This window comes from Peromyscus californicus, unplaced genomic scaffold (genome assembly GCF_007827085.1).
Source record: "Peromyscus californicus insignis strain IS unplaced genomic scaffold, ASM782708v3 Scaffold_4__1_contigs__length_199733344, whole genome shotgun sequence".
In the NCBI taxonomy this organism is placed as follows: domain Eukaryota; kingdom Metazoa; phylum Chordata; class Mammalia; order Rodentia; family Cricetidae; genus Peromyscus; species Peromyscus californicus.
The window spans coordinates 170,477,087-170,487,300 of NW_026294562.1; the positions used below are offsets into that span (position 1 = coordinate 170,477,087).

General features: G+C 39.8%; 1 pseudogene; it reads left to right on the forward strand.

The window, feature by feature from the left end:
• The first annotated feature begins 3,901 nt into the window (after nucleotides 1-3,901).
• Nucleotides 3,902-4,348, forward strand: LOC128094959 (60S ribosomal protein L23a-like; annotated as a pseudogene).
• Nucleotides 4,349-10,214: the final 5,866 nt, after the last annotated feature.

The following is a 10,214-nucleotide window of genomic DNA, read 5'->3' on the forward strand; positions in this document are numbered from 1 at the left end:
AATGCAGGTCAGTAGTTAGGCATCTATTACAATTAAACTTGTAGTCATAGTAGGTATGTTTTCAAGGTTAATCAGAGATACATTTTAGATAGACAGTTGTTTTCAAACACTTCAGAGATCTATATAATATGACATTTAAGATGATTTAATAGCATAGGTTCTTTTTTTTATGACAATGAGACATCTCTGCTCCTGGCAGCACCAATCTACTTCAGAGAAGATGATGGGCATCAAACAAACTCCATATGGAGTTTAATTTCTTTGTGGCAAAAGTTAGCCACTGGGTAAGAAACTGCTCTTGCCTGAACTGCTAACAATATAGTATCCAAATTGGACAAGCAGTGAGGGGGCCCCTGGCAGTGAGATAGGAATCCATCCCTGATGCATGAGCTGGCTTTTTGGAGCCCACTACCTATGGTGGGATACCTTGCACAGCCTTAATGCAGGGGGAGGGGCTTGGACCTGCCTCTATTGAATGGACCAGGCTCTCCTGACTCCCCATGGGAGGCCTTACTTTGTTGGAGGAGGGAATGGTGGGTGGTTTGGGGGGGAAGGCTGGAGGGGTGGGAGAAGGGAAGACAGGAGAATATGTGGTTGGTATCTAAAATGAATAAAATATTCCTTAATAAAAAATTGGACAAGCAGCACACAAAAGAAAGAACTGCCAGACTTTGCTAAGACAAGGTAGGATAGCCCTTCAGAAAATTCTGCTTCTGAGAAAAGTCTGTCAGATATGCGAGGTCTGTAGGTCAGAGATGGATGCCCCAATGTTGCAGAGGAACCTTGGGTGACTGCCCAGGCAGCCAGCTGTTTCTGTCATTTCTCACATTTTTTGGAAGTTGCTTGCTTGCACTTCCTGCTTACTTAGTTAATATTATTTCCTCCTCAGGTTTCTGATGGAGTTGAAGACTTTATAGTTATATAGTTTTCCTTATTAACAAATACAGAAAATAAACTCACAAAAGAAGTGTAAATGTATAAGGTTGAGAGACATTAAAAGATAATTTTGGTAATGCAAGTTAGAATAGAAAGTGAATTATGTACAACTTTTGGACTCACCAAGATAGGAGAGATATGGAGTATTTTCTCTGAATTTGTCAATTGTTAATGGACTATACATCTTTGATGTAATTATTGCCTGTATATATTTTATATATTTATTGTACTTATTGTATATTGCTTTTCTTATATTAGTTATGACATTCTTTTTTATTTTAGACAAAAAAGGGGAAATGTTTTGTTTGTGCTCTAACAAATAAAGCTTGTCTGGAGATCAGAGTGTGGAACTAGCCTCTAGAGGCCAGGCAGTGGTGGCACACACCTTTATTCTCTCATCTTAGTTCTGCCCCATCTAGGTTCTCATCCATCTAGTTCTTTCCCATCTTAGCTCCTCTCCCATCTCCTTCTTCCTCATCTTGTTCTTCCTCATCTTGTTCTTCCCCATCTGGCTCTTCCTTATCTTCCATCTTGTTCCTCTAGTACTCTCTTCTAGTACTTCAATCTAGTTCTTCCCATCTCAGTTCATTCCCCTCCAGTTCTTACCCATCTAGGTCTTCCATTCTCTTTTCTCTTCTCTGTCTACTTCTCCCAAGTCTCTGAGATTTATAGTTATATACCCATGCAATAGTAATGCTCTGGTTAATGTAAGGTCACCAGGCTTGAGTTCCCTTGGGGTCAAAAGGAGGAGCAATAAGATCCACAACAAGGAGCAGTAATTGCTAGCCATCATCTGCAACCCAAAAGGGAAGTGACTAATGGGGAATAGAATCAACTGAGGGCTAAATTCAGTTAATATCTGAGCAGAGGGGATTTTATGTGCTCAACTATATTCTTAGAAGTGATTAGTTAAAGTGTTAGGAGTCTATCAGTGATGAGTGAAAATAAAACTGCCTTATTTTCCTTTGGCCCCTTATCTGTCCAAGCTATCTTGGCTACTGTGGTTTCTGACAGGGCAGGGGAGTGTACTCAGTGGCTGGGTAGCCTGAGTCAGCTTGATGTACCTGTAAGTAGAAACCCTTTAGTTCTGAGTTAGTAGTTAAAGGTAGATCTAAAACTAGATAAGACTTTGGAAAGGGAGAAAGTTAAACAGCTTAATTAGCACATTTGCCAGGCTTTCTGAAACAGATAGTCTGGATGCTTAAGTCTGTTCTCAGAGAGTACAGAGGTATCTCTGATAAGATACTTTCATCCATCTGGGGATGGTCCTGGCCAAATGCTGCCAATGATGATAATTACAGGGAGGCTTGAATTGGGGTTCTGGCTGTGCATAGTCAGTACAGAAGGTTATCTAAATATTCCTTTAGTAGAGGGGAAATGGTGCCCAATACATGATGGAAAAGCTACAATAGCACATGAGAAATTCATAGCAAGAAATGGCTAATATTCAAAAACCAAATATCACCAAAACTTCTTAAGCCTCAGCTTGACTTCTGGAAAGGTCCTTAGCTTCTTCCAGGCAGAGCTTTGTCATAATCAGCTGAATTGCTACTTCATATTTTTGTATCCTGCAGCAGAATTGTCATCACAGAGAGAGGCCCTGGGGTCCCCAAGAAGCCCTTGCTTCCTTTTGTGACACAGCTGGTTGCCTGCTTTTCCCAGTGTCTAACACTCTCTCTCAAGTAGGATTTACTCCAATAGGAAGGGACAGAGGTGCTCTGCAGTATGCTAAGGGACCATTGCAGTCACATCGGACTTGAGCAATGTCCTATATACCTGTCACCATCATGGCCTCTGCCCCATGGACAGACATGTAGGATCACTTGTCTCAGAAGGAGCTTCATGTTCTGAGCATGGAAGAGGAGGTGACATGTGTGTCCTAGAAAGGATGGGGTCTAGTAGTGAGAGGTTGGGTGGCCATGAGCTCCACTGTCTTCAGGAGAAGGTTTAGGAAGACACTCTGTGTGGGGGCAGGTCTGCTCCTGTCCTGGCTAACCCTTATGGGAAGTTTCTTTCCTCTCCCCAGTGTAGTGGGTAGCTAGCTGTTCCAGCTTTAACCTTGAAGCACCACCTCAGTGAGGCTTCCAGTAACTGTCAAGCCTACCTAGGACCTGCCCCTGGGGCGTGGCTGAGATGGGAGCCCTTAAGACTCAAGATCCATCCGGGCCAGCCCTCTTGGTTCCTTGTGATCCTGGATGCTGGATGGCAGACTGAGTGAGAGTTCTCCAGAGAACCCCCACTGGACTGCACCTCACCTCTCCTGGATCCTATAACCCACCCCTTCACTGGCTGTAAGTTACCCCCAAATAAACCTCCTTTTAACTACGTGGAGTTGCCTTGTTAAATCCCCACATTATCTGGTGCCCCAGAGCTCTGAGATTAAGGGTCTCATGCTCTGCTGATTGAGCTAGCTGGGTCCTAAAGCTCCAGGGAGACTCAGGAAGATCTGCTGCTGCCTCACGGCTGCTGCTGCTCCTCCTCCAGGCATGCACCCAGGACACTCCTCCCCCACCTGTAGCTGCCACCAGCCGAAGTCTTCAGTGAGACCTGCTTTAGCGCTACACCAGCAACACCTGCTGGCCAAAAAGTGCTACTACACCCCCCCCCCCAAAAAAAATCACAAGGACGGTAAGACAAGCAAGCCAGTGTTTCATTTTAGGTAAAAGTACTTGATAATTTTACACCTTGAAAATGATTAACAAGTTTTGAATATTTCTTATGGCCAAAAATATTACTTCACAAGAATTTAAAAACTTTTTTGCCTGTATGATGAATGACATTTTCCTGGAAATATACGACCTTCCTAGGGCATATCTGGCATGTATCATTTTGGCATTTACCATAATAATTCACACAGCATTAAAATACTGGTTTAATAACAAAGATGAGTCATTATTGGGACTGATACAAGTTTTACAAGGTAGCAATGAAGGCTTACATAAAAAGATTCTTGCTTTTCATCATGATGGCACCAAAAGCAAAGAAGGAAGCTCCTGCCCCTCCCAAAGCCGAAGCCAAAGTGAAGGCCTTGAAAGCCAAGAAGGCAGTGCTGAAAGGCGCCCACAGCCACAAAAAGAAGAAGATCCACATGTCACTCACGTTCCAGCAGCAGCCCAAATATCCTTGAAATAGCGTGCCCAGGAGAAACAAGCTTGACCACTATGCCATCATCAAATTCCCCCTGACCACCGAGTCAGCCATGAAGAAGATAGAAGACAACAACACACTTGTGCTCATTGTGGATGTCAAGGCCAACAAGCACCAGATCAAACAGGCTGTGCAGAAACTCTATGACATTGATGTGGCCAAAGTCAGCACCCTCATAAGGCCTGATGGAGAGAAGAAGGTGTATGTTCGGTTGGCTCCTGATTATGATACTCTGGATGTTGCCAACAAAATTGGGATCATCTAAACTGAGTCCAGCTGGCTAATTCTAAATATACTTTTTCACCATAAAAAAAAAGATTCTTTCTCTGGAATCTGCCATCTAGGATTTACAAATTAGTAATAAAAATTTACAAAACAGACGCCTTAGTTTGGAATCTGCTAACTTATTATAAGAACTTCAGTCCATTAAACATAAATGTATAGCCAGATTTGATTTTATTGATATAAATATGAATACTTAATGAATAGAACAATAACTCTTCAAGGTGAAGTTTTCAATACTCAGACAACTTTAGAAGGAAGAAAAATTATCATTAACTGATAAAATAAGGTCTTAGAATCATGTGTTTTAGAAGAACATAAAAGGTTGCATGATTCCAAGAGAAATCTGGAATCCCTTGCAAGAGAAGGGGTTCATTCCCTGGGACAGACCCTAGGGATTCATTTGCAAGACCTGGAAGAAACTCTCAGTAAAGATGGCAAGAGACCTAATAAGCAGAAGGGTAAGACCATACAGATTGTAACGTCTCCAGATGGCTCTCATACAATGGCTTATCCTGTCATCATCCATGAGAGGCCAGCAGATGATAGACACCCTGAGCCATATGTAGAATATAGATTACAACATATTCCAATGAGATATTTTTAAACATATGAAGGAAGAGGTAGTCACATATGGTATACACTCAACATTTGTAAGACAGATGTTAAATTCGTGGTCTACCTCAAATAGAATTATACAAGATGACTGGAATCAATTAATTTCAGCTGTTCTAGAATATAGTCAGCAGTTATAATGGAAAAGGGGGCTGAGAGAGGAGGCTAGGAACCTGGTACAGCAGGGTTAGATCAGAGGTTTTGAGATTTCCCAAGATGAAATTCTTGGTGAGGGACATTTTGCTGATAGGAATGTATGAGTCACTTATGATGAATATACAATATTCCTATGCTGTCCAGCAGCTGTAAATGCTTGGGTAAAATTCCATAACCAGGAAAACCAACTGAGATATACACAAAGATATTCCAGGAACCACAAGAACCTTTCACTGATTTTTTTTTTTACAAAGACTGACCACAGCTATAATGAAAGCTGTGCCAGATAATGAATTAAGACAAATATTAACTGAGTCCTTGGTGTTTAACAATACTAGTACAGAATGCAAAAGAATACTTATGCCATTAAAGGTCAGATTTGCTTCTGTGGAAGAATGGATTCAATATACTAATGGTGTTGAGTCTCTTATCTATAGTAATGAGGCTTGAATAGAAGAGGCAATTCCCAGAGGTGGAAGAAGGCCCCGGGGTACCAAATGCTTTAAATGTAGTACGCCAGGTCATATAAGTAAAAACTGTACATGGGGTGCTCCTAGAAGTAATACTCCTTCTAGAAATTACCCAAATGGGAGACTCCAAACTTCTGGATTATATAGAAGATGGGGTAAAGGCTGACTGACATTGGACTAGTGAGCTCAGGTCAATAATAGGTATACAAGGCAACCCTTTACCATTGGGAAATGCCTCAAGGGCCCTCTTGCAGGTCCCCAAATCAAATGTGGTCCAAACATTTCCAGCCACTGTGGAGGAAATTTCTCTCCAGGACAACTAAATAATCCAGTGTCTAATGTAAAGAGCGACACTGCACTGGATGATAGAACAGCTCTGATAGATGAATCAAAAGTTCCAAAGAACATAATAAAATGAATATTTTGGCAGACTTCCATAAATGAAAAAAAGACCAAAACTTAGAATTTGAATTAATGGCATTGTTCTGGAGAGCCTGGTAGACACGGGTATGAGTGTGACTATAATTACACCAAAATCATGGCATCTGAATTGGCCTCTTCAAGAGGTAGATGTCCAATTTCTGAGGATTGGAACCTTATCTCAAATAAAATAGTTCAAGATGGGTTGAATGCATAGGACCAGAAGGACAGAGAGAAAGGCTGAAGCCATATGTAGCAAATGTAGCAGTGAATCTTTGGGGCAGAGATCTGTTACAACAGTGCAATACCCAGATTAAAGTTACTACAGTCTCAGAAAGGGAATACAGACCAATGCATGTTTCTAGGAATAATATCATAACATGCTATAAAAAACAGTCACCAACTGTTCAGGCTGTACATAAACATAGCACAACTGCTGTTGAACTCTCAGAAGTACCAACAGCCTTACCTTTAAAATGACTAACTAATAAACCTGTCTGGGTTGGACAACGGCCTTTGACAAAAGAGAAGCTACAAGCTTTAGAACAGCTGGTTCAAGAGCAGTTAAATGCTCAACACATTGAAGAATCTACCAGCCCTTGGAATTCTGCTGTATTTGTTATTTTTAAAAAAAAGTCTGGTAATTGGAGAATGAGGACAGATCTGAGAGCTTAATAGACAATTAATAAAGTAATTCAGTCTATGGGCTCCCTACAGACTGGGATGCCCTTGCCCTCTCTGCTAACCAAAGAATGGCCTATAATAGTTATTGACTTAAAAGACTATTTCTTTACCATATCTTTACAAGAAAATGATAGAGAAAAATTTGCCTTCACAGTACCTAATTATAACAATTCCCAGCCAGTCAAGAGATATTAATGGAAGGTCCTCCCACAGGGAATGTTAAACAGCCCTACCCTGTGCCAATATTTTGTACAAAAAAAATTGTGTGAAGTTTCCAGAACCCATAATTTATCATTATATGAATGATACCTTATTAGCTGATCCAAAGCTAGGTACATTAGAAAGCATGTTTGAAGAAGTAAAAAAGGTTTTGCCTTGCTGTGGACTACAAATTGCTCCTGAAAAAATACAAAGAGGAGATTCTATTAATTACTTAGGATGTAAGATAGAGCTACAAAAAAATAGACCCCAAAAGGTACAACTAAGGAGAGATTCATTGCAGAATCTTAATGATTTTCAAAAATTGTTAGGAAGCATTTCCAACTTACTGGGCATCATGGGAATACCCAAAGATGGACTACAAAATTTGGCTAATACTCTAGAAGGGGACAAAGAATTAAATAGTCCAGGAGAATTATCAGCCGAAGCTGAGAAGGAATTGGCTCTAGTAGAAAAGACAATACGAGAAGCACATGTGGATCGTGTGAATCCAGAACTTAAATGCATTCTGGTCATATTCCCCTTCAGACATTCCCCAACAGGTATTTTGATGCAGAGGGAAGATATTATATTGGAATTGATATTTCCACCATGTAAACCAAGTAAGAAGTTAAAGACTTATACAGCTGCGGAGAGACTCTTGGCAACAGACAAAACTGAGCTAAATCAACCAATCTATTTCAAAGATGTGCTGACCTCAGAATGGAAACCAGGATATATCCTTTTTTGGGGAAGGGGTTTTGCTTTTGTTTCTGTAGGAGAAGAAAAGCTATGGATACCTACAAAATTAATAAAAATTTGATTTGAACAGGAGAAACCCCTTGATGATGAGAAGTAAAAGCTCATCCACCAATGTGACATCTCTACAAGTTGTAAGAAAAACTTAACAAACAAGGGTTGGGGCAGGGTTCTGTTTTTGTCTTTTCAGGATAATAGAAATACTCACCTTCCAGAAATCATAAGGCCTTGGATATCCAGACATCTACAGCAGAAAGAAAGAATCTATTGGTACCAATCCACACAGGGTAAAATCTCACTGTCTAACATCTATATTTCTTTAACTCTAGAAAAGCTGTGGTTCCAATTCAATTATATACCAAGCTGGCTTTGGAGTTGGAATTGGCTCTAAACCCAAGCATATTGCTAAAAGGTTGAGGGATTCTGTCTTATATCAGAAGAACCATCTTGTGTGGGACAGAAGAAAACAAATAAATAAATAAAAGGGACCATTGCCTTCAAGATTCTAATTCTCTCCATCCTTATTCTTGATTACTTGGAATCCTTTCTTACATATTATATCATCTTTAAATCCAAACTTTCCATTTTGATATTAATAATGTTCAAGCTTTCCATAGTAAAAAATGTCTTTTTCAATAGCAATATCTGAAGTCTCCAGAAGGAAGATGGGATCCCACAACAACAACTCTACCCAGTCCAGAATGATGCCATGGTACTCACAAACATTGCTCGGTGATCATCCTTGGATGGAAAACTCTCCAAGATAATTCCATAATAAGATGGTTCATTATACTACACTTCTAGCCAGAATCTCAGACAACCTTACCATTACTCTGAGACTGGCTGCTAATCTACAGTTAGTCCAACTGAGACTTAACTTTCTGAGCTTTCTTACAGGACCCCACAGAGATACCATCACCCCCTGAGCAGCAGGAAGCAATTCTAAGAAAACGACACTCCTTTTTCCCAAAAGTTTCATGTTCTTCAGGGTTATGGGTAATGGTTATAGGGTTAGGGGTGGAAGAAGGCATTGGACTCGGTATTCCCCTTAAAAAAAGAAAAAAAGGGGAATGGATAGGTATAGGACATTAAGGTATATTATTGTATATACTAGTAAACTAATTTAGTAAAATATCAGTCTTAGATAAATTGCACTGTTATGGATTCCTACATATTGATAAAATGTAAACTATTTTTATATTCCTATTCCAGATAATTTGTATATTGATACATATATAGAACCATATTTGTTGTAATGTATTTCTACTCTTATTTGAAATGTTTGTATATTGATAAAAATGTAAAATTATATTTGTCATACTGTATGTATGTTCTACCTCTGATTAGGATATTTGGTATCTTGATACATATGTAGGATTATTGTCATTTTGCATATTGTACTATACATTCCCACCTCTGCTTTAGCTATTTTGTGTATTTTCACAATTTTGAGGTCATTGTCCTTTTACTGTACATTTGCTTACAGGCTGTTTACCCTGTTTATGTGAAGCCTTAGTCCTTAGGTTATCTAGTTAGATAAGACTTATAGATTTATAGTCACCTATGCATGTCATCTCTATAGTGATGTTAGTTTCTCCAGACTTACAGAAACATGTGTCAGATGGATAGGTAGTCTTCAACACTTCATAGACCTGGGGAATATAGCATTTAAATGTTTTGATAACTTGGAATTCTGTTGACGTGAGACACAATTGCTCCTGGCAGTACCAATCTGATCCCAGGAGAATGTTGGGCTTCTGAGACTTTTCCATTTGGAAGTTTGTCTTCACCTTGTCACAAAATGGCCCACTGGGCAAAGAACTGCCCTTGCCTCAACTGCTGACAGTAAAATGGTCTGACAGATACTTTAGGCCTGTAGCCAATTTGAGTGTATCAGCAATGCTGAGAAACTTTATGTGACTATCCAGGCTGCCAGCTGTCTCTGTCTACTCTCAAAAGACTCCCAAAAGTTGCTTGTGTCCTCCCATTTCTCAGGTATTATTATATTCCTTCTCAGGTCTTTGATGGGATTGAAGACTAACAGTTATAGTTACAATCTTCTTGTATCTTAGCTAGAATATATTAAGTATTAGATTCAGGTTCTTTAGGATAGGACACCTTTTGGAATGATCTCTGTAACGTGCTATTTACCTATGCTCCAGATGTCTCTCGATTTTAGTACATGTTTCTTGTTTGGTGTTGTTCTTGTTGGTTGTAATTCCATCTTGTCTAGGTCATTATCTCTTATTCTTCCTGGACAATATTTGATAATCATTCCTATTGTGTCTAGTTTTGTATTGTTAGAACTTTCTTATTTAGACAAAAGGGGGAGATGTAGTGGGTAGCTGTTCCAGCTTTGACCTTGAAGCACCACCTCAGTGAGGCTTCCAGTAACTGTCACACCTACCTAGGATCTACCCGTGGGGCATGGCTGAGATGGGAGCCCTTAAGACTCAAGATCCATCCAGGCCAACCCTCTTGGTTCCTTGCTGTGGGATGTTCTGTATGGCAAATGTGTTGCTGATTAGTCAATAAATAAAACACTGA